Source organism: Haemorhous mexicanus, chromosome 15 (assembly GCF_027477595.1).
Source record: "Haemorhous mexicanus isolate bHaeMex1 chromosome 15, bHaeMex1.pri, whole genome shotgun sequence".
NCBI lineage: Eukaryota > Metazoa > Chordata > Aves > Passeriformes > Fringillidae > Haemorhous > Haemorhous mexicanus.
In genome coordinates, this window is record NC_082355.1 from 8,967,646 (window position 1) to 8,989,153 (window position 21,508).

The window sequence follows — 21,508 nt, forward strand, 5'->3', positions numbered from 1 at the left end:
TTCCATCCTCCGTCTTCCTGCACTTCGCTCCGTCCGTGCCCCGCAGACCCGCCGCATGGGGGGAAGCAGACAAGGATGTTTTATATTCTCCTTCCCAGAGCAGCGTTTCATCTTCAATTTCTTCTTCATCCGGACTTTTTCCTTCCATCCTGCCCCAGTCGGGACTCAGAGCGGGTGGGTGCACTGCCCCCGCCGGGATCCCCCTGCCCGGCGGCTCTCATGCTTTCAGCCCAGCCCTGCCGGGCTCTCATGCTTTCAGCCCAGCCCTGCCCACGCCGCGGCAATGTCACCCGTGCTGCTCCCCAGGTCCCCGCAGTGCCTCCTGGTGCCGACCCGCTCCCAGCCACTTCCAGCACTGGCAGGGGTCACCCTTGGCAAGAGATTTCTTGTCGCTTTTGTACCAAACCAAATGAAAGCAGAAGGTCTTAGGCCGAGAAAGTTGGGGGTGTTCAGTCCGGAGAGAAGAAGCTTCAGGGAGATCTTAGAGACTCTAACAGGACCTAAACGGGGCTTACAAAAAGTAAAGAGAGCAACTTTTCATATGGGTAGATAGTGTTAGGACAAAGGAGAATGGTTTTAAACTAAAAGGGGAGAGATTTAGATTTGATATTAGGAAGAAATTATTCTCTGTGAGGTTGCCCAGAGAAGCTGTGGCTGCCCCACCCCTGGAAGTGTTCAAGGCCAGGCTCGACAGGGCTTGGAGGAACCTGGGATAGTGGAAGGCGTCCCTGCCCATGGCAGGAGGTTGGAACAAGATGAGCTTCTAAGTTCTTTCCAAACCAAACCTTTGTGTGATTCTATGATTCACTGCAGCATCCCAGTGTTTGTAAAAGATTTCCTCTGATTGGACTGACATCAAAGTCAAATGGCTCTTTCCTCCCTAAATCTGCCTGGGAAGCAAAAGGGGTCCTGTGGGGCCACTTGCCCTAAGGGAAAGATCTGTGCAAAATCCTCCTGTGGCTTTGCAGACTGGGCAGTGGCCAGCAAGGGCAGCTGCTCAGCAAAGGATGGGAACTGAAATGTGTCCAGCAAGCAGCCACTGAGCCAAGGAGAAAAAGTCTTTAGCAATATCAAGCACTTTAAATTTGCAAAGATTTTTTTTCACCCCACAGTAAATAAATCTGATCTGCATAAAACCTATTAATTGCTTCTTGGAAACAAATCATTAAACCATTCCTCAGTCAGATTTCCTCTCCCCAGGGAGTGTTTCATTACTTCCTCCATCTAAGTAGGTAAATAATGAAATCTTACCTGCAAAGGCTCATGTCTCCAGCATAAAAGGTAAGAACCAGAGGTCTCAGGTCTTTCTGAGGAAAAGGTGATGTTTTAAACCCTCTTGAGCATTGCCTGAGAGCCTCAGCTGCACCTCTGTAAAATGGAGGCAATTTTATGAGCCTCCTGTTCTCTGTTTAAAGAGAGCAGTGATCTATGTCCTGCCCGGAAAGGGGTGACTTGGTTCCCTGGCTCTGGGCAAAGATTTTCAGTTGTGAAGCCCATTCTGATGGTTGCGCATTTTTCCAGGTCAGAGTTAGACCCCTTGGTCTAACTCCTCCTCCACAAGCTATTGCAATTTTTTTTCTGCCAGGGGAAGGCTTAAAACTCTTAAAAACAGAGTGACAAGCGGAGGGAAATCAAGGAAAGGCATTGCCATCTGCTGAGGCCTATGAAAACAGCGGCCAATTGCAATTTCTCTGAAAAGAACATCAAAGATCCCACATGGTGGCAGAGCCAAGCCATGGGTGTAGGCTCCTGCCTTGCCCCCACGTGCTAGATTGCTGTTTTGGGAGTCACAAGGTCCCTTTCACTCACAAAGCTGGTTTAAGATGTATGAGCTTCTCTCCCAGACACCCCCAGGTCCTCAGAAGAGCATCTCTCCCCAGAGTTACAGGGCTGCCTGTCCTGGGATGAGCCACCAGGACCCCTGGGTTCCTATCACAACCTTCCAGGACAAGGGTCGATGTCCTTGAGACACCAAACCCCACACTGCATCCAGCAGAAGTTTGTTGAACTCAAAATGTTGGAAGTTAACTTGACAAAGATTTTTCCCAGTGAAATGTTTCCCTGGAGATTGAGCCAACAGGGAGTGAGGAGGGACAGCCAGCTGTGAGGGGTCAGGGTGAGGGTGGGGAGGGATGGGACAGCCCCACTGCCATGCTGTGCCAGCACTGACAGGTTCTGGCTCCCCCCAGTCACATGCAGGCAAATCCACTGGTTTTATCTACCACTGCTGCTTTGCTCCCTCCCAGTCCAGCTGCCTCCTCGTTCTTCTTCAGTGCCTCTTTATTCATTATTCCTCTTCAACAGGACTTTCTGTACTAACTAAGCTTTCAATTAGCTTCTAGAATCTGTTTGAGAGCAGTTCAAGTGTTGCAAAGAAATATTTAAATGTACTGGGCTATCAGACTGTGACAAACCTATTTGTGAATAACCAGTGCTTTGATTTGCACTTGTTTTAACCTCTGCCTCCAGACGGATGTTTAGTTTGAAATGAAATCCATGGGCAGTGGACTCTCTGCACACTCAAACAAATACTCTAAAATCAATCATGTAGAAAATTGCACTTACACAAATAGACCCTTCTGTACACATTTCAGACATAACAGCTGTTCCACCAAAAGGGAGGAACCCTAAGACATACCCCAAGCCAAACGAAGAAATCTTCAGCAATAATAAACATCTATTATTTAAAAAGCTTTTCCTGCATAAACAAAACTGAAGGTTGAAATTACTGAATCATTAAGACCATAAATATTTTTCATGTTGTTCTGTGAGCTGCATAGAAAGGCCAGAAGGAGAGCTTTTGGAGAAAAACCACCTTTCCACCTCTCTAGCAGTAGTTTCAAGGTAAATAATCAACAACATTAAATTAAAATTAGTGTCTTTGTGTGCCATCCTCAGAAAAATCTCTAATTCCCAAAATAAAAAGTCATAGTGATGTTTGATAACCCTCACATTCCTTCAACAGGCTGAATCTCAATTTCATTCAGAGCTCTACTTAATGGTGATATCAAGTTGAATTTCTTTTTCCCCAGAGTAGCCTCTGCTCTTGTTTTCACAGTGAGAAAAAGCACTGAAAATAGCTCTGAGCATCTTTGTTGTGCTATTGTTTGAAGCTGGGCAGAATTTATTTGGAAGAATAAGAAGGTGAGGTTCATTCAGTTCAGCCCTGTGTGTTTCTGCAATGCCAGGCAGGGAGGTCCCTGCCACGGCTGGAGGCACAGTCCTGCAAGGGACACTGCAGGATCAGAGCAGTTCCAGCACAAATGGGGCTGGAGCAAACAACAACCGGTCCAGAGAAGGGATTCAGAATGCCACAGAGCAATATTCCCTGATCACAGCCAGTGGCTCATGGCTGCCTTGGGCTGGGAATTCAGGGGAGTCAGTAACTGGTGGGAAACGACAGTAACCACAAGCCATCCATACATTGGAGTGAAATACTTCCCATCTCATCCCACACGCTCACTTTGTTCCCTCCTTTCACTATCTATACTGACATCAGGGGAATATATTTCCCTCCTGTGTCTTTCTAGGTCTTTTGGAACAACTTCTTCACCCCAAATGCTCCCGCATTTGCCTTTTGGGGCTGCTTGCCACTCCGATGTGTTAACGATGTGGCAGATGGTCCTTCACACGTGCTCTTGCTTTCACACATCAGTCTTTTAAAAAGATCCCGATAAAGATCACATAATTCTCTTCATTTCCCTTTGCAGACTGCTCCATTTGATGTGTCCAGAGTGTGCTGGAAAAGAAAAAGAGCTAATCCCACTTGACTTTACCACACACGGCAGGAATTAATGGGATTTATGTTCCAGCTCCACTCCAAACTGTGTCCCAAAGGCCCTCTATATATTTGAAGTGTTATTTCTATGTACAGTAACTTACTAATAAAATAGTAAAATAAAAATATGTACAGTAACATGCATTAAAGTACATAAAAGGCCAGGTTGGAGGGAGCTCTGAGCAACCTGGTCTAGTGGAAGGTGTCCCTGCCCATGGCAGGTTGGTTGAACAAGAAGATCCTAGACCATGTGTTATGAACTGGCTTAAACACAAAAGAGCAAAGAAAACTAAATCTCTGTGAATAAAATGGATCAAACACAGAAAGGTTCGAAATATACTCCAAAACTTGATTAAAACAAAATGTTTGGTTCCAAACATTTTGGAATGTTTGGTTCCAAAGAAAGTGATGTATTTAATAGTAAAAGAGGCAAGAAGAAAAGGAAGTGGCTGAAGGAAGTGGCTGAAGGAAGTGGCAGAAGTGGCGGAAGTGGCAGAAGGAAGTGGCGGAAGTGGCGGAAGTGGCGGAAGTGGCGGAAGTGGCGGAAGTGGCGGAAGTGGCGGAAGTGGCGGAAGGAAGGAAGGAAGGAAGGAAGGAAGGAAGGAAGGAAGGAAGGAAGGAAGGAAGGAAGGAAGGAAGGAAGGAAGGAAGGAGAAAGAAGGAAAGAAAGAAAGAAAAAGAAGTGTGCAGGGCTGGGGAGGGCAGGGAGAGACTGACAGGGCTTAGGTAGACACGTATCACCCTTCTGGGGGTCCCAAGGACATCTCATGGTTTCCCTCCATCTGCTCTTGGTGGTTGGTATCCCCTGCCTTGGTGCTGAGTGCAGAATCCAGAGGATTAACACACGTTTGGGCCAGTGGAAACACACAGGTTTCTCCCATGCAGGGCCCCAGTTTGGCACTGTCCCTTGCAACACTGAGGCTCTACTGCAGGGTCTGAGGACCCCTTTGTGGGGGCATTTGATGGCCCAGGACACCCCCTCTGCTGCCCTTCTCATGGATTTTTCCCTGGGTGAGGGGGGCCCTCAGCTGAGCTGCTCTGCACAGCAGAGGATGGCTGTTCACTGCCTCTCACCAGAGGCTTTTCCACCCCACACCAAAACCTCTCCTCACCCTTTGGTGTGAGGGTCTGTGCCAGCCTGGCAGCTGATGGCCCCAGGGCTGTGCTCTCCACCCCAAAGGTGCTCAGCTCCATCCCTCAGGGAATATTCTTCTTCCTCAGCCCAGACCTGAGTCATTTTACCTTATTCCACCACTGAGCAGTGCAGGCCTTAGTCAGAGTCTGGTGGTCTTCTCTGCAGCTTTTATACAGCTTTGCTATAATAGGCAGAAGTCCTCCATGAAGATGTTTTAGCCATAAATTGTAACATTTCAGTCTCTGACACCAGGTTGCTCAAAGTCCCATCCAACCTGGCCCTGCCACAGCCAGTGGTAACCTGTGCCAGGGCCTCACTACCCCCACATGGAAGAATTCCTCCCAAATATCCCATCCAACCCTGCCCTCTGTCAGTTTAAAACCACTTCCCTCTGTCCTGTCACTGCATGCCCATGTACAGGTACTGTTTGTTTGTCTCTCTTCTCTGATTAAAGGTGAAGATACTGTTGTAGATCTAATTAGGTCTGGCCCAATTAATCTCCACTGAGCAGTGCTGAAGTGCCTCCCCCAAGCATTTAAGCAGGGTTGTTGCCCTGGGTTAGATGGTACAGCACCCCTTGTCCTGTCCTCAGGGGCCTCAGGAGAGCTGGCCAAAAAGGCAATTACACACAATATTCTGCTTCATATTAATATATCATTATGATGGATGAAAAATGTGCTTTATCTTCCCTTGTATAAATAAACCAATTCTCTTACTTCATCCTATAAGCTTGCAAGTATCTTCCCACATCAGATACTTTGAGAAAAGTCTTTTTAAGAACACCTCTCTCTTGCTGTTGCTCTCTCATTTGCTGACAGGCACACACACAAAACAAACTCACTGAATTTCAGGAGCAGATCTATGGGCCAGGCTGGTATCTTGTCACCTGTTTTCTATTTTCCTCTCCTTCCCATTGCCCAGTATTGTAGATATATGATACAGTAGATTTACAGAGTCATAAGAAATAGCAATTCAACTTTCAGGGAATAATTCAGTGTCACTTATTCATATCATTCATGTATATGAAAAATAAAAGAGAGAGAAAACTTCTCCCACAAGGCATTTCTAGTTCTTGCATGTTCTCATTTTATTCCTTATCCTGCAATTTATCTTCTTACTTTCAGCGAGCCAGCAATGAAGTAGAAAACCCCTAAGAAATTTTATTCTGACATATGTTTCTGGGGAATATTCATTTCTATGCATAGCTGCATAAGCCATGGAGAAGTCTGTGGTATCACTGGAGAGCAAACCACTTGACAAGCAGAGTCTGCAGACCTTAAAATGGATAAAAGCAAGTTTTTTCTGGCCTGCTCCATCTGATTTTAAGGCCTGATAGACACCCAGCACCAGCACAATAATCTGCTGAGGTTGGCCCCAGGCCATCTTGTAATGCAGGAAGAGAGCAAACGTTGGAGCATCCTGAGCCAAATTACAACTGACTGTTATTTTGGGATGCTAAGCTTTGAAATCTGAATTCATTTAGTTTATTATGATATATTGGAACTTCCTTTAAAAAAAAAGAAAGGGAAAAAACCAAACAAAACCCAGGGTACTCATTAATTCTGGTTAAACAGAACAGGCAGAAGAAGGCATTACCTGCCAAAAAGATACACAAACTCCATTATGTCAATAGACCATCTCATAACTGGAGCTGTGTAGCCAGAAAGCTGCTCCTGTTGGCCTGCAGACTCTGGATGAAGTTCAGCTCCCTGAAAGCATGACAAAACTCCGGCTTCAAGGCCAGCCTCAAAAAGTGCCTATGTGGCTCAGAACAATAATTTCAGATTTTCACGTTTTACTATGCTACACCCAACATGGCAAGGTGGGCATTGCTCACAGAGCATGAGGTCTCTGCACAGGAATCTCTCCATGCACTGCATGTGTTATGGAAGAGAAAAAAAAGCACAAAAGTGCCAGCATGTTCCCTACTGTGCATTTTCCAACATATTATCCATACTTCTGAAGTAATCCCAAAGGTTTATCCAAGCCCTGTGGGTTCTTGCAGTTAGAAGCATATTAAAAATATTTAGAATCGTTAAGTTCTGGGAAGGCAAGAAACTGGAGAACAACAGAGTGTTTCTCAGGGCTGCTTTGCCTTGTTTGAGTCACACCTTAAGGAGAGATGCTGCATCTAAGAGAAGAAATAGAGCTTGAAATAATAATGAAAATTAAAAAATGATCGGTATCTGTTACATGTTGTATTTGCACCTCCCTGATATCCCAGTTCTGGAGAGTTATACAAGAAATGTGCTGATGTGGCCCTGTGACACTTAGGGACATGGTTTAGTGGTGGGCTTGGCAGCACTGGGGTAATATTTGGAAGTGATGATCTTAAAGGTCTTTTCCAACCTCAATGATTCTGTTTGATACACACCTGACACTGGAGAAGCCCTGCACAGCTGGGAGGGAGAAAACTGACAGATCTCTCCTCTTGGTTCCTGTAACAGCTTGGAAAGATGTCACTGGCCACCTCCCACTGATCCCTACAGGGCTGGACTGTGTGGGCACAAGAGCAAAACAACCTCATGTGCTCTCCTGCCTGGCATCACACCATTGGCAGCAAAACACCTCCTCAGGCTGTCCTTCAGCTTTGACATCACACTGTGAAGGTGATTCTGTACCTCACCAGCTCCTTCATGTCTGGATTTCACCTTTTCCTTCTGCTTCCTCAGACAGAGACACGCCATTCACCACTGTCTGCTTTGGGGCTGCATGCCCAAAAAGCAGTGCTTTCCCCCAGCCCATGATGCACATGCACCTAGAAAGCCCAAAACCATAGGGACACACACTTCTCAATGAGATATTGCAAGTCCATCATCACCATGAGGAATTTTGGGGGACTTACACCTTAATTGAGTTGCAGGGGTTTTCTTGTTACAGCTGAGCAAATAACATGACAAGGCTAGTGATTGCTTCTAGGAGGGAATGATTTAATAATATAATCTGCAGTGCTTGCAGAGGCTCCTTGATAAAGGGCCAGGCAGAGCTGGAGGGGTTTGGATCCATTTCCTCACCACTGCTGAGAACCAGCATTGCAATATGTGTCAGGAGGGTTGAATGGAAAATAATTGCCTTCATTGTGCAAATTCAATGTACAGACATATGTTCCTGGATGAAACACTTTTACAGCCAGTGAGGGCCATGTTGCTTATTTTCCATAAAATATGAGGAGCAGCATTTTCTACGGGTTTCAAAGTATTTGAAGCAGGCACATGCAGATTTGTCCTGCAAAGCACACACACACACAGATTTCTGAGCTCACATGCATGTAGGTTTATGGATTTTTACAGGAGATGCACATGTGGGAATAGGTCTTGTAGAGGATGTCTGAACATGCACCGGGACTTTGGCATAGCCAAGGCAGTGAGAAACTGGAGACATGGATTTTATAGGAGACATAGCATGTTGTAAAGCAAGACATCTTGGGCTAAAATCCAGTTCCTCTTCTTTAGGTGAACTGAGCTCTGGATTTTGGTGGGGCTTCTCACTCAGAAAGAATCAACAAACTCAGCTTTGGGCACTTACGGGAAGAATCAGAGAAGTGATTTCTTTGGTGTGATGCAATAGGAGTTTGTATTCCCACTAGCCCCAAGTGCCTGGAAATCTGGAATTCAAATGAAGCAAAACCTCACTACAAATAAAGATTTTCTTAAAGCCAAAGTAGTTTCCACCAGTACTTTTAAAAAGCAGAGTTGCCAGCTACTGAGAAAGTGAGTAAGTGATGCTCTGGCCTGGGAGGATTCCAGCAGGATTAGTCTGGCAGTTCTAACGCAAGCAAGATGGACTAATTTCTTCATTATTAGTTTTTGGTTCTTCTAAGTCTGCTTTTCACAATGGTTTGGCACTGTCCCCACTCATCACTCTCCAACTCTGAAGCTGGCAAGTGGACACATTTGCTTCTTTGATTGCAGTACAGGGATGGGCTGATTTACACCGGGAGCCCAGTGTGCCGGCAGAGCCAGGAGAAGCAGGAGGACAACATTCCCTCCTCCAGCTGCTGCAGGAGAGATTCTTCATCCATGAGCAGGAACAAATATTTATCAGATGGGCTTTCCAGTCATATGGTCCTAATCCTTGCAGTAATGTGAAACTCCCTGGATGAGGTCATGCATGTTGAATCCCAGACTCTCCTGTTTTTCTAGAGGCCAGGTCAGGTAGGTGGAAGATGGAGAACACTTATCCCTGCCTGGGGCTGGCCAGGAAAAAAACCACAGGGGTTTAGGGACATGATGTGCAAATACACACCTATGAACACGCACAAGGACTTGCTCCAGACCACGTCAGGGCTGCCAACACTGAATTTCCAGCACCAACTCTGGGCACCTGTTGCTCTAACTTTCCAGAACTTGCCAAAATCCAATTGTCAAGCTCCCTGAAAGCTCTTTTAAGCAAAAGCCCTTTTCAAAAGCGAAGAGTTGATAAAACATTTTTTGAAAAAGTCATTTAAAGGCTCTCTGAGGTGATTACTGCTGAGAATATTTGTTTAGCTGGCTAAAGTATCTTTGACTTGCTCATTAGCTTTCACTGGCCTTTGGTGATTTACACTTTAAACTGAAGAACCAGGGAAGTCCCTGACCATTTTCCTCCAGTGACTGTTTGAATCCAGAATTGTCCAAATTAGGAATTGTATGTGAATCCTACTGAGGTCTGAGCTCATAGGTCCTGGACAGACCCTTATTATTTTAGCCCAGATGGTACTAAAAAAAGACCATCTCAAAACCATGAGACATCCAATGGTATATTTTTGGAATGCCATGCTTAAGATAATCGTCCAAATAATGTGTCATACTCCTAGAAACAACTTCAAATATGTTGCTCATCAGTACACAATGTATAGCAGCACCATGTCTAGGCATGAGGTTATCTTGAGCAGGACTGAACCAAGGGAAAGAACACAACCAACTCATTGTGGGTGGCATTTGCAGCTGGAAGGTTTCCCAAACCTCAGTCAAGATGAAATTTGAGTCACTCAGAAGAACCTGACCACCAGGTAGTCAAGGAGATTGAAAAGGCAGATCATGTCCCTTATTTTGAATCAGACTTTAGCTGTGCATTTTTCTGTAAGACTGGGTGATTTCTGAGCATGACTGACCCAGAGCAGCCCCTTTACCTGCAGCGAAGCACAGGTCTCCCACAGACAAGGTGCATCCCAACCACCAGCCCCCAGATTTGACTTTGGGAAATCTCTCTGCCAGTTCTTGCCATAACTCTTCTTTCTTACATCACAGGAAGATGAAACCAACAGCTAAAACCTCTGTGTCCCATTGTCTCTCCCCCAGGTCTGCAGCAGTGGGAGGACTGCCACATTTGTCTCAGGTCAGCAATGGGGTCTGCTGGGGTCATCCTGCACAAAGGCAGGGTCACAAAAGTACTCACAAAACCTGGGTGAGAGTTTGTAGCAGGAGGTGGTCTGGGGTGTAGCTCAAGCTCTGCTCACCACCTCTGTAGGGAAACATCACTGAGCCCCAAACACTCTGTCCAAGAGGGGAAGGTGGCTGGGGAGTCAGAGAGGGGAGAGTCCCTGAGCTCCAGAAACCCACACCCTGTGGGTCTGAGTGTGTTTTGCTTTTGGCACACTGTAGTTAATTCCAATAAATAACTGGAGAGTGGAAAAGCAAGAGAAAGTGGTTGATGCTGCAGGATGCTGTTGTTTACCCTCTTTCCTGAGCAGGTCCTTTATTTCGCATGTGGGAAGAATCAGCTCTTCAATCTTCAGTTTTCTCCTTCTACCTCATTCCCTTCAATCCATCAGCCAGGGAGATTAGCAGTGTCACAGGATCCAGACCTTTCTGCTAAATCCCTTCCAGATGTCCAGAGCCACAAACATGTCAGTCACTGACAAGAGCCTAATGACAAGTGGCTCCCTGTTCATTAGGGATGGCTACTGTTTCCTGGCAGGAAAGATTTTTTTTTTGCCTCCAAAAGCAGGGAGGGGTTTGCAGGGTTTTTTTTTTCTTCCTTCCCCAGAAACAGAGCTGTTGTCTGATGGGTCATGAGGAGATCCTCATCCCAGCTGGTCTTGAGACCTGCCCCAGAGCTGCTGCTGGAGCACTGGCACAGGGCACCACATTGCTCAGGCATTTTAGGATCTGTAGAGAGGAAACAAGTAGCAGATGTGTCTCCAGCCAGTGGGGTTTGACAGCCCCAGGCTGTGAGGTTCTCCTAAAGTTTGGTGGCATTAGACTTCTGTGTTGGTAATGCCAGCCCCAGGGAGCCAGGCAGGAACTCAAGCAGGCACTGAGGTCAGGATGGCTTTGGAGAAAAGGAGCAGGAAGGAGGGCTGGCTGGGAGCAGTTCAGGATAGAAGAGAGGGAAATCTTCTGACTGGTCCTTCCACACAAGCAGGAGAGCCCTGTGGTGGGGTTCTTGTCTTGCTCATGGAGAAGGCTGTGACTCTGTGACAAGGGGCTCTCTCAGGCACAGAACACAACAGGATTTTGGTTCCAAGCCTGCTTGCCAGGTCCTTTTCTTTGCCCAAAGACAAGTCATGGTTTTCTTGACCTGTTGCAATACATCAAATTTCATCCCTTTCTTCAATTTCATTTTGATCAGTTTGTGTTTGCTGTGTTGGATTTGGTCTTATACCTACATCTCCACACCAACTCAAGAGGTGCTCTGTCAAGCTAAATTATCCTCAAAAAAATCAATACTATCCATGGTGGAGATTTCTGAGGCTACATTTTCCCCTCCTTTCATTGCAGTTAATGGATAGAATTTCTGAAGTACAGCTGGACAGGAAAGACTGTTTCTTCCATGGAAAGTGCCAGCCTCCTTACTGGGATGGGCAGGCAGGCAGGACTGATGCAATGTCCTTTGCCATGCTCCCAACCACAGCACCACAAGGAAATGTAATTCAGCAGCCCAGCCCACCTTGGCACGGAGACTGCAGTGAGATGCCAAGCCAGAACTTGGGCTGAAGTCTCTGAGAACTGTTTCTTCAGTGCAGCTGCTTATTAACATGACCCTTCTTGGGAAGATTTCTTCCTTTATCCTTTGAATTACAAAAACCATGCCAAAACTTGATCCCCATGAAGACTGGGCATTGTGTCAGCTCTAAGAAGCTGAAAATAGTGATGGGTTCTTTGCAGTGAACAGAAAAACCCACTTGGAGTCTGTCATTTGGATTTATGGATATAAAGTCTGCTCTTTTGACATAATCTTCTTGATTTAAGCTTGTGGTTTCTGCACACAGTTTCCATTAAAATTAATGTAAGTCATCTGAGCAAATCTCTCCCAGGTTGACAGGATGAAATGCTCAACTCCTGGAGATTTATTCCTTGTCCACGGGTGTCAACACTGACTCAGGACAGTGGGCAGGACCCAGCCCACAGCCTGTGTTGGAGCTCAACAGGACCCTCAGTGAGGGGTACAAGGTGCCCAATGTGGACACACAAAGCACCAGGGAAGGTTGGCAAACACCTCTGAGTATGTGAAACTGAGTGCAGCCCCAGAACAAGCACCAGACATTTGCTAGATAAACCAAGAACTCAGGCCTTGCTTATCTCTGTGCTGCAGAGATGTTGCGGGCTGAGGTGTTCTGCCTGATGTGAAACCACCTTCACCATCAGCATCACTTCCACAGCAATGTACCATAAATGGGTGAAGCAGTAAATAGAGCAACTCAGCAAAAATCCCAAACAACGAGGTTTGGTTGCAAAACAGGAAAACCGTGTGCTGTAAAAGAACACAGATACCTCCTCAGAGACATCCTTAGTGCCTCATTTTAACTCCAATCCACTAATTTTGCAGAGGATAGCTCACATCACATCCATTTGAAAAGCAGCTGGAGGCTGAGCCCTTCCCAGATTCACATCAGCCATGGGAGCCCAGCATGGCCAGCACTGCTTGGAACCAGTCCTCCAGATTTCCTGACATAAAACCACGAGAAGATGTGTCTGTGGGACACTGAGCCCACAAGTGATGACTCAGCTCATTGCCTCTCACACAGTTCCCAGTGATGATTTTTTTTCCTTTTTCCTCCACTGCTATCAGATCCTTGGCCCTAGGAGAGGACCACTGGCTCTCTCCAAAACAAGATCTCAGAAGTCAGGCGCTTCAGGTTTTCCCTGAGGAAATTTGGGGAAACCTGTCTCCCAGAGCCTTGTCCCTCCTCTCCCCACCCTGAAGGTTTGCTTTCCATCCCCCCACCCTTTCCCATGCTCCCTGCTCCCTTCCCCAATGCCCTGGGGAGTTGCCTCATAGAAATTGTTCCTTAAAGTAAATGGAAATAAAGGAAATCTCACCAAAACTCCAGAAACCTGCAAAATTGGGGCCCCCTGTGCTAAATAACAGCATGCCTCCTTTCCCTGGAGCCCTGTGCATCCACAAGCCTGCACCCAGCACACCTGCCAGCATCTCCCTCCTGCCCACCTCAGGCTGCCTCCACCTCCTCCCACAGCTCATCTCAGTGATGGAGACCTTGGAGCCTGAGTGCAGCTCTCCTGAGGTGCAGACAGATTGGTGGAAAGCAGAAGTGTCACCTTATTCCTCCCCCATGAAGGACAAAACCAGGCACTTCTTTTCCAGTGAGTGACAGGGTTGGTCCAGAACACCTAGGAACCCCCAGGCACTGGCTCCAGCCTGAGAAGCAAAGTGGGATGGAAACAGAGATTTTGAGGGAACGAGGAGATGGGTGAAAGTGGGGAGCAAAGCAAATGTTTGGTTCTGACACTTGTAACAGTGGTTATTCCTTTTCCAGTAAGTCTACACAGCTCTCAGCCAAAATAGTCATTGCGAAAAAATGGCATTATGAGCCATGGAGGATTTATGTGAAGTGTTTATGGCAGAGCACTCATGTGTGGAGTGTCCTGCAGTGGCTGTGATTGCTCCATGGCCCAGGGACAGCCTGCAAATGGGGACACTGCCACCAGGAATGTCAGCCCTGGCCACAGCCCCCTGATTTGCACCACACTCAACTCTGAAAACAGGGCTGGTAACCTCCACCAGGCAAAGGTGAGCATTTCTTGGCTGTGGTAAGAAGAGCCTGATATTCCTATATATCCTGAGCAGTGGATTAATGAACAACTGCATTCAATTATTATTTCTTAACAATTTAATTTAACATTTTTTCTCCCTAAAGTTTGGAAGGCTCTAACTAACCTAAAGGAAGAAAGGAGGATATGGGGCAATACTGATTTTTGTAGGAGTAGAGGTCCAGTGCTACCTAAGTACAGCATTTAAACCAAAAATCAGAGAAGGAAGCAGGCTTCATACCTGCCATGGGCTATTTAGTTCTCATTGCTCTGGTTTCCCTGCTGTCCTTCACTCCCTTGGCTTTTACAGAGCACACACTGCACTATTGTCCCATAAAAGCCTTAGTTCAGCAAATGAGAAATGGGTTGCAGAGTCTGACATTACCAGAGGCCATGATCCACCCCATCCTGCTACCTGTGGAGGGCTCCTCTCTGCCCTCGGGGCTCCTTTGTGTTCCCAGCTGCCTGCAGAGGAGACCTGGGGTTACCTGTGGGAGGATGAACCCACCAGCAGGAGCAGTGAGAGGAGCCAGGGCAAAACAGCACAGTTGCTCATTGCTGTGCCACATCTGGAATTAACCTGTCACATCAAGCTGTCACCTGCAAGCCCTGAGCTCTCTGTGCTCCCCAGACTGCAAATCCCTGTGTAATCCCAGCACCAGGGAGCCAGGGATGTCTCACTGCTGCTCACAGATCCACACTAGTGACAGCTGAGTACCTGGCCCATGCACTGCATTAAGCCCTTGGGCATCTTCACTGAGGGTTTTTCATATTTTTCAGGTTAGAATTCGACTTTCCTGTTTTGTCTGCCCACAGGGAAAGGTCTGGCACTAACATTAGTCCCCAGTCCTATTGCCCCATGTTCTGCTCAGTCTGTAAAAAGCAGAAAAGAAGGAAGACAGGGTCCTTCCCATTTAAAGGAAAAAAAAAAAAAAAAAGAAAAGAAAAACAGAGTGGGAAGAAGAAAACACAAAAGCATTGAAATACTGAAATCTAGCCTGTAAAAAAGTCATCAAGAAAATTTCCTGCCAAGTCATAGCTCCAATTTCTGTTTATCTAGGAAAAAACCCTGTTTCTCTTCCTTCCAAAGGCTATCACATTTTTTTCAGAATAAAAAGCAAATAAAGAGCCTAATGTGAGGAATCTGAGCTAATGTTATAAACCCTGTAAGCAGTTAAATAATTAGAGACCTTCACTGGTATTACATGAGGATAAATGATTCCATACAGTCCAAAGCTGAACCCTACTCCTGCTAAGTACCTTAGTCTTAACTGCAGGAATATAGGAATGCCATATATAAATCTCTCCATCATCTTTTCATGTGGAAAAATGAAGTGCAGTTGGTTTTGAAGATCAATGGAGTTACTGTTTTCATTTTAGTTTATTATGCAGGCATGCTACGTGGGAATTTTGGCAGCAAGTGATCCGAGAAGCCTAAAAATACATTTGTTGGCATTAGAGTAGTAAGCAGGATTTTTGATCAGTGATAAGGTATTGCTTGTTCATATATACACACATATGCATCTGCACATTTAATTTCAGCAAGTTGCCCTAAATCATGTGAAAACACAGAGCAGATGTGCCGTGCTCATGGGGCTGTCGTGCCTTGGTTGTGCTTTCCTGGGAGCTGACCCACAGCAGGCTCAGCAGAACATGCCTGGTGGATAAAGTAATGGTGCTACTGGAAAAGAACATTTACACACGGGGCTAACCTGGTTTCTAAACAGGAGAGGTGGCTGGTCTGCTTCGTCAGCTCCTGGATGAGTCAGGCAGTACACAGATGATTTTGGTAGAGGAGTATTTTCCAGTAAGTGGTCATTTGTAATGGTCTGTACATCCAGAGGACAGGTTTCCTCAGACATTTCCTGGCCCAGGCAGGGGCTTGCAGCAAAGCATGGTCGTGTTTGAAGCACTGCTGGACCCAAAAGATGAGTAGTCAGAACAGAATGAGTTTAAAATGACTGGTCAGAAAAACTGTTTACAGATTGTAAAGTCTTGAAGTTTCCATCTTTGCTTCTCATGGGGAGCTGCACATGGGGTGGAAACTGGTTGTATTTATCTCCACTGTGCCCAAGCCAAAGGATTTGTGTATCCACATCCCAAATATGCAGCCTGAGGCAAGATGTAAATAACTGTTATTTCTGAATAAACTGTTTAAATTCTGCTTGGCTCACTGCCCATATTTCTAAGTGACTGCTGCAGAGATACACGCCTTTGCCATCCCTGTTTCCCTACACCAGAGGTTGTAGGGACTAAAATAATAATCCTCTCTATAGATACATGGCAATTTATTAGAAACTGAGGATTAATGCAGCAAAATCCTCAGCAGCAGCAAACGAAATACAGAAACAAATGCACCTTTGAGCAGAAGGACTGTAGCACAAAGCAATTCCAGAAGTATAGGTACCTTATAATACACATTTCTTAGATTTTCCCAGTCTAATCTGCCAACACAGTTTCCATGTTTGAAAAAACTATCAAAAAACCACCTTAACTGGGTATTTATGAGGACTGGGCACAACAGGAGACCAACAGAGAGGTCCAGCACAAAGATTTATGTATGGAAAGAGAGGTGGTGGGCAAATGAATGGATTACACAGGGCCAGGTTGGCTCTTGGCAACATTTCCAGCAATGTTTTCCACATTTCTAGGAACCTTCCTTCGGGACAGGTGACCCTGGGGATGTCAAGAGCAGGGTGGAGGGGGCAGAGGGACACCTCACCCCAGTGGCACTCAGGGAGAGGCCAACCCAGCAAGGTGGGCAGGACCACAAGAGAAATGTGGCAGAATTTGCAATGCCCCTCCAAGTATTTTCCACTTCTCAGAGCAGGAAGTCAACAGTGAATGAAAAATTAGAAACCCAAACCCACCAGTTTCTGTGCTGTGCTTGCCAAAGGGCAGCTCTAATTCATCCCCTTGGCCATCTCTGCTGAGTTTTCCTCTCTACAATTTGCTAAACAGTGGGATTTCCATAGCTACCACAGCTTGCTGTGGCCAGGACTCGACACACAGTGCATTTTTGCTGGGGGGCAGACACCCAGAGCAGGGGGTGCAGCTGAGACCCAGTGAGCCCTGCTGAGGGCACAGAGGGGGTGTCAGGCACGAACCCAGGCCAGAGGTGAAGGGGAGAAGCTGCTCTGCCCCTGCTCCTCCTCACTCTGGGCTAGAGACATGATGTGGCCACTTGCTGTGGCTTTAAACATTTGGGTTGACCCTCAGGTCCCTGCTCTGGGATTACCCCTTGAACATGCACCAGCACCTCCAGCTCAGGCATCAGCTCAGCTCAGTGTGGCTAACTGTCAGCATCCAAATATTTTTCCCCATCCTTTTTTTTTTTTTTTTTGGCATATGCATACATAAACAAACACAGACATATTGCATCAGTGGAGGGTTCATAGGAGGGAATTGCTATGCTAAATTCAAATATTTTTTAAAAAACCAAACCAGTGTAATAATTATTTTCTACCAAGATCATATATTTTCCTACTTTTGATGTCTAATAAGCCAATTTCAACCAAGAGGTGGTATAATTTCCTGCTTTTGAAGTCTAATGAGTAAATTGCATGGAAACCTCCATAAAACAGAGAACTCATTAATGAATGTATAGTCTCTTTGTCCAAGACTTCCAACTTTAAATCAAATGCAAAACAACCAGATGTTTTTCACATTACTGCATTTCAGGATTTTACTGGAAGTGATCTCATCATACATACTTAATGTAGGTATCCAACTGTGCATGTTATTTGTATCACGAATCAGACCTTGCAGCTTTAGGACACTGTGTGGCAAACACAGCTATTGTTTAAAGTGGATAAAATTTATGCTAAGCTTGCCACAGGGAGATGAAGGAGCCCATACTGGTTGCAATATGCTGATTTTGATGAGTGTCAGAAGTGAGGAAATTGTATCACTCAAATGTTTGAACTTATTTTTAGGAAAGAAACACTGAGCCACTGTTTCTGGAAAAGATGTTGAATTTAGACAATCTAGTAAATCAAAGACTTTTCTGTTTTTCTTTGAAGTAGGAAATTAACTGCAAATGCAAAAAAATTGAGACCAGGACAAAGCTGAAACAAGATGCATTTTTTTTCAAGGAGAGTGAAAATGAGGTCTCACTTGAAGGGGGAGGGGAGGTGGAATAACTTTTCAGTAGGAAAATACTGCTTCATCAGTTCTGAAGAACATATATATAGCTAGGTTAGGATTTGAACTTTTTGCTAGGAAGCATGTCAAACTGGGGGGACAAAGTTTCCTTCCCTGAAGGGGTGCAGAGCACAGGATGCAGCTCAGCTTGCACACCATGGCTTCAGCTTGCTTTGGTCATTAGGGAAACACCCTAATGGAGCAGGGAACTCAATGCTCTGTTGGAAACAGCCACTATGGAATCATATTAATTGGTCACCTCTTAATTGCCAGCTGAAAGCTTTCCAGGGCTGTTTATCACCAGAGCAGGGCTGTGGGCAGCCCTTTGCTCAGGGCAAGCTCACAAGCCCGGCTCACTGCAGAAGAGCCTGAGCAACTGCCCTTCTGTTCCCCCTAAGACCAAGCAAGACTTTGACTTTACTCAAGAGTTTAAGAAATGCCACAGGAAGGTGTCTCAGGGGACTTAATATTCCTTTTTTGTTCCTTTTTTCCCACTGGAAATCTGCTGAAGCAGAGTAGCTGAGTCCCCCACCCACCATGTCTCCACCCTGAACCAACGGGTCGCTGGAGACAAGCAAGAAGGAAGACAAGGAGGAATAGCTTTAAACTGCCAGAGGGGAGGGTTAGATCAGATATGAGGAAGCAATTCCTCCCTGTGAGGGTGGGGAGGCCCTGGCACAGGTTTCTCAGAGAAGCTGTGGCTGCCCCATCCCTGGAAATGTTCAAGGTCAGGTTGGATGGGTTGGATCAACCTGATCTAGTGGAAGTGTCTCTCTGCCTTTGGCAGGGATGTTGGAACAAGATGATCTTCAAGGTCTCTTCTAACCCAAACCATTCCATGATTTCATTTGTGAAATATGTGAAAGGATCCCATCTTGCCCTCCAAATCAATCCATCCCAGCCTGCACTGACACCACCCTCCTGCAGAGAACTCTTCTGCTCTGCTACTGCATTCCTCAACAGCAACCGGGGGGGGGGGGGGGGCGTGTCTCAGCCCTTCCACAGAGAAATTACCTCCAGAAATGAAAATGCTGACCTTCACACAGGTCAACTTTGACCCCCAGCACAAGTAATGGGGAAACTGGAATACTGACCAGCATCTGGCTGGTTTCCTCTTTGACAGATGTGGGAAGTTTACCCAATTTCTCAGATCATACATTGGGATGGGGAATTTCACATTTTCTCTTTCTACCAGGAGAACAGCAACAAGGAGCTGCTGAATTTGTGCCTCTTCCTGCAGCTAAATCATCTGACCCCACCACATCTGAGCAGGTTCAGTGGAAACTTTCCAAGCCCGGTGTAAAAACAAGGATCATTTTGGCACTTAGAAACACAAAGAAATGCCACATTTAAATGAGGGAAGTTAGAGAAATAATAGGCTTTTCATACAAATTAGCAAGCCCGTCAGTGATGCCTAGAGACAGCTCAGAATAAAGAGATCAATCAAACACCCACAAGCAGGAGAGCACGAGGTCCCAGGCGTGTACCCTGACCTGAGCTGAGCTGTCCATAGCAGCAGCAAGTCTGAGTAAGAAAGCTGAAGTGCTCAGTGTGGCTTCTGCAGGAATTAGATCACTCTTTGGCCCTCATTAGATCAGTGGCAATGGCTGCTGCAGCTGCCAGGCAGCCAGGGGGGCTCTGCCTGTGTGCACCAGCACACGCAGCATTGTCCAGGTCTTGGCTCTCCCTGCCTTTGCAGGAAGAATAAATCTGGTGCATTGCTCACAACACACACACTGATATCCCATCAATAATCTTTGTAAGATCTGTAGCTCATTATGAGGAGAACATAGACTTCAATTAGGAGGCTGAATCCAATTAGGCTGCATTGAGTTGCCATGTTCCAGGTCTTAAAGAGACCACAGAACCCCACCCCACCAGAGATGTACAGTTTACATGCTGGGTGTTCAAAGAGCAGATTTTGCAAATCCACTGATCATTTCTGCAGCAGTCTTCATTATCCCCATGCTAATTCCTGTCAATCATAACTGGCTCTGTGAAATAAATAAACCCCCAGACTGCTAAAGAGGTTGGGAACCTTCTGGAGACTTGGCACTCCTGTCACCCTGCTCACCACTGGGGGAACTTGGCTCAGAAGCTCCTTGCTATGAGAATATCAAGGCCTTGATCAACACAGCCTGCAGCATCAGACCCTGGTCTGTAATGTAGGGAAATGATCCTCTGCCCCTCTCCCCAGGCATAGCACACAGAGGCCACAGCCTCTGGCCAACGTGAGGCTCCCAGCTCTCACCCTGGCTGTTCCTGCCTCACCTGGGCCAAAAGGCCTTCAGGCTCTTTGGAGGACCGGTGCTTGCGGATTTTTGTTCTTATTTTTCAATTTAAAAAAGCATGAGACCAGACTTTGCTGATCAAAATTGATCCCCAGCAGTTTTCTGTCACAGCTTGGCTGATCCTTGTTGGCAGAGGAATTATTCACTTCTGGTTGATATCAGGATCATAACCAAGCTGATGCCTTGGAGTGGCTGCCTAGAACAGAGGCTAGACAAGGTTAAGAGAATAAAGTGGGTATTTATTGAAGGCCTTCAGTAGGTACACCTTGGGCAGTCAGGAGCCTTCCAGATGGACAATGGTCATGAGTTTTTCAGACAAATATGTTTGGTCTATTTGCATATCAGGGGTTAATCCTCCAATTACAGCTTCAGGTAATGAAGTTATATTCCCCCAGTTCACTCCCCCCTAATTCACTTTTGTTTATACTTTTCAGGGCCTGAGGCTGTCCTTGAGCTTCAGGCCTGGAGGAATTATGTTTTCTGCCCAAAATGTGAAGACAGTGGCTAACACTCTATATGGAGTTTAGAGTTAGGCACTAATGCAGTACAGGATTTGAAAAATATAAAGGCTAAAATCTTAAGGCATCAAAGTGACTTCTGAACCCAGCACCACAAGGGAGGGCTTCATCACTGTGGCATCAGGCTCCTCTGCCCAGCTGTGCATAGTGCATGGACACCTTCCAAAACTTGTTATTCTGAGGGGAAAAGCTCACATCAGTCTATAAAGACACTGGAAGGAGCAGCCTTTGAGCACTGGGAGAGGTTTTGTACTTGCTGTAAAGGAAAGCTAATTTTGCACAGTATTTGCATTTTGGAAGCAAAGGTCTAAAGTTCAGATGATGCACCAGGTAATGCTGTCCTGTGGCATCTGTGATACTGGGAACTGGTAACATGAGGAAAGAAATATCCTGCCCTCACTACAGACACTGATCAGCACATCCCAAAAAGTATTACAAAATTCTAACAGCTGCAACACAATTTGATAGGTAAAGGCTTCATTAAAAAATGTAAGATTAAATATAAAAGGACTCTTATAAACCTCCCATCTGTTGCCCATTGACAAAGGTTTCAGATAGCTGGATATCAGAGTGTTTGCTGAATGGACTATAACACTGCTATATTTTTCTCTAAGATTAAGTAGAGATTGTTTTTGTTACAGGCATTAAACAACTTCAGTTTTCAGGAAGCA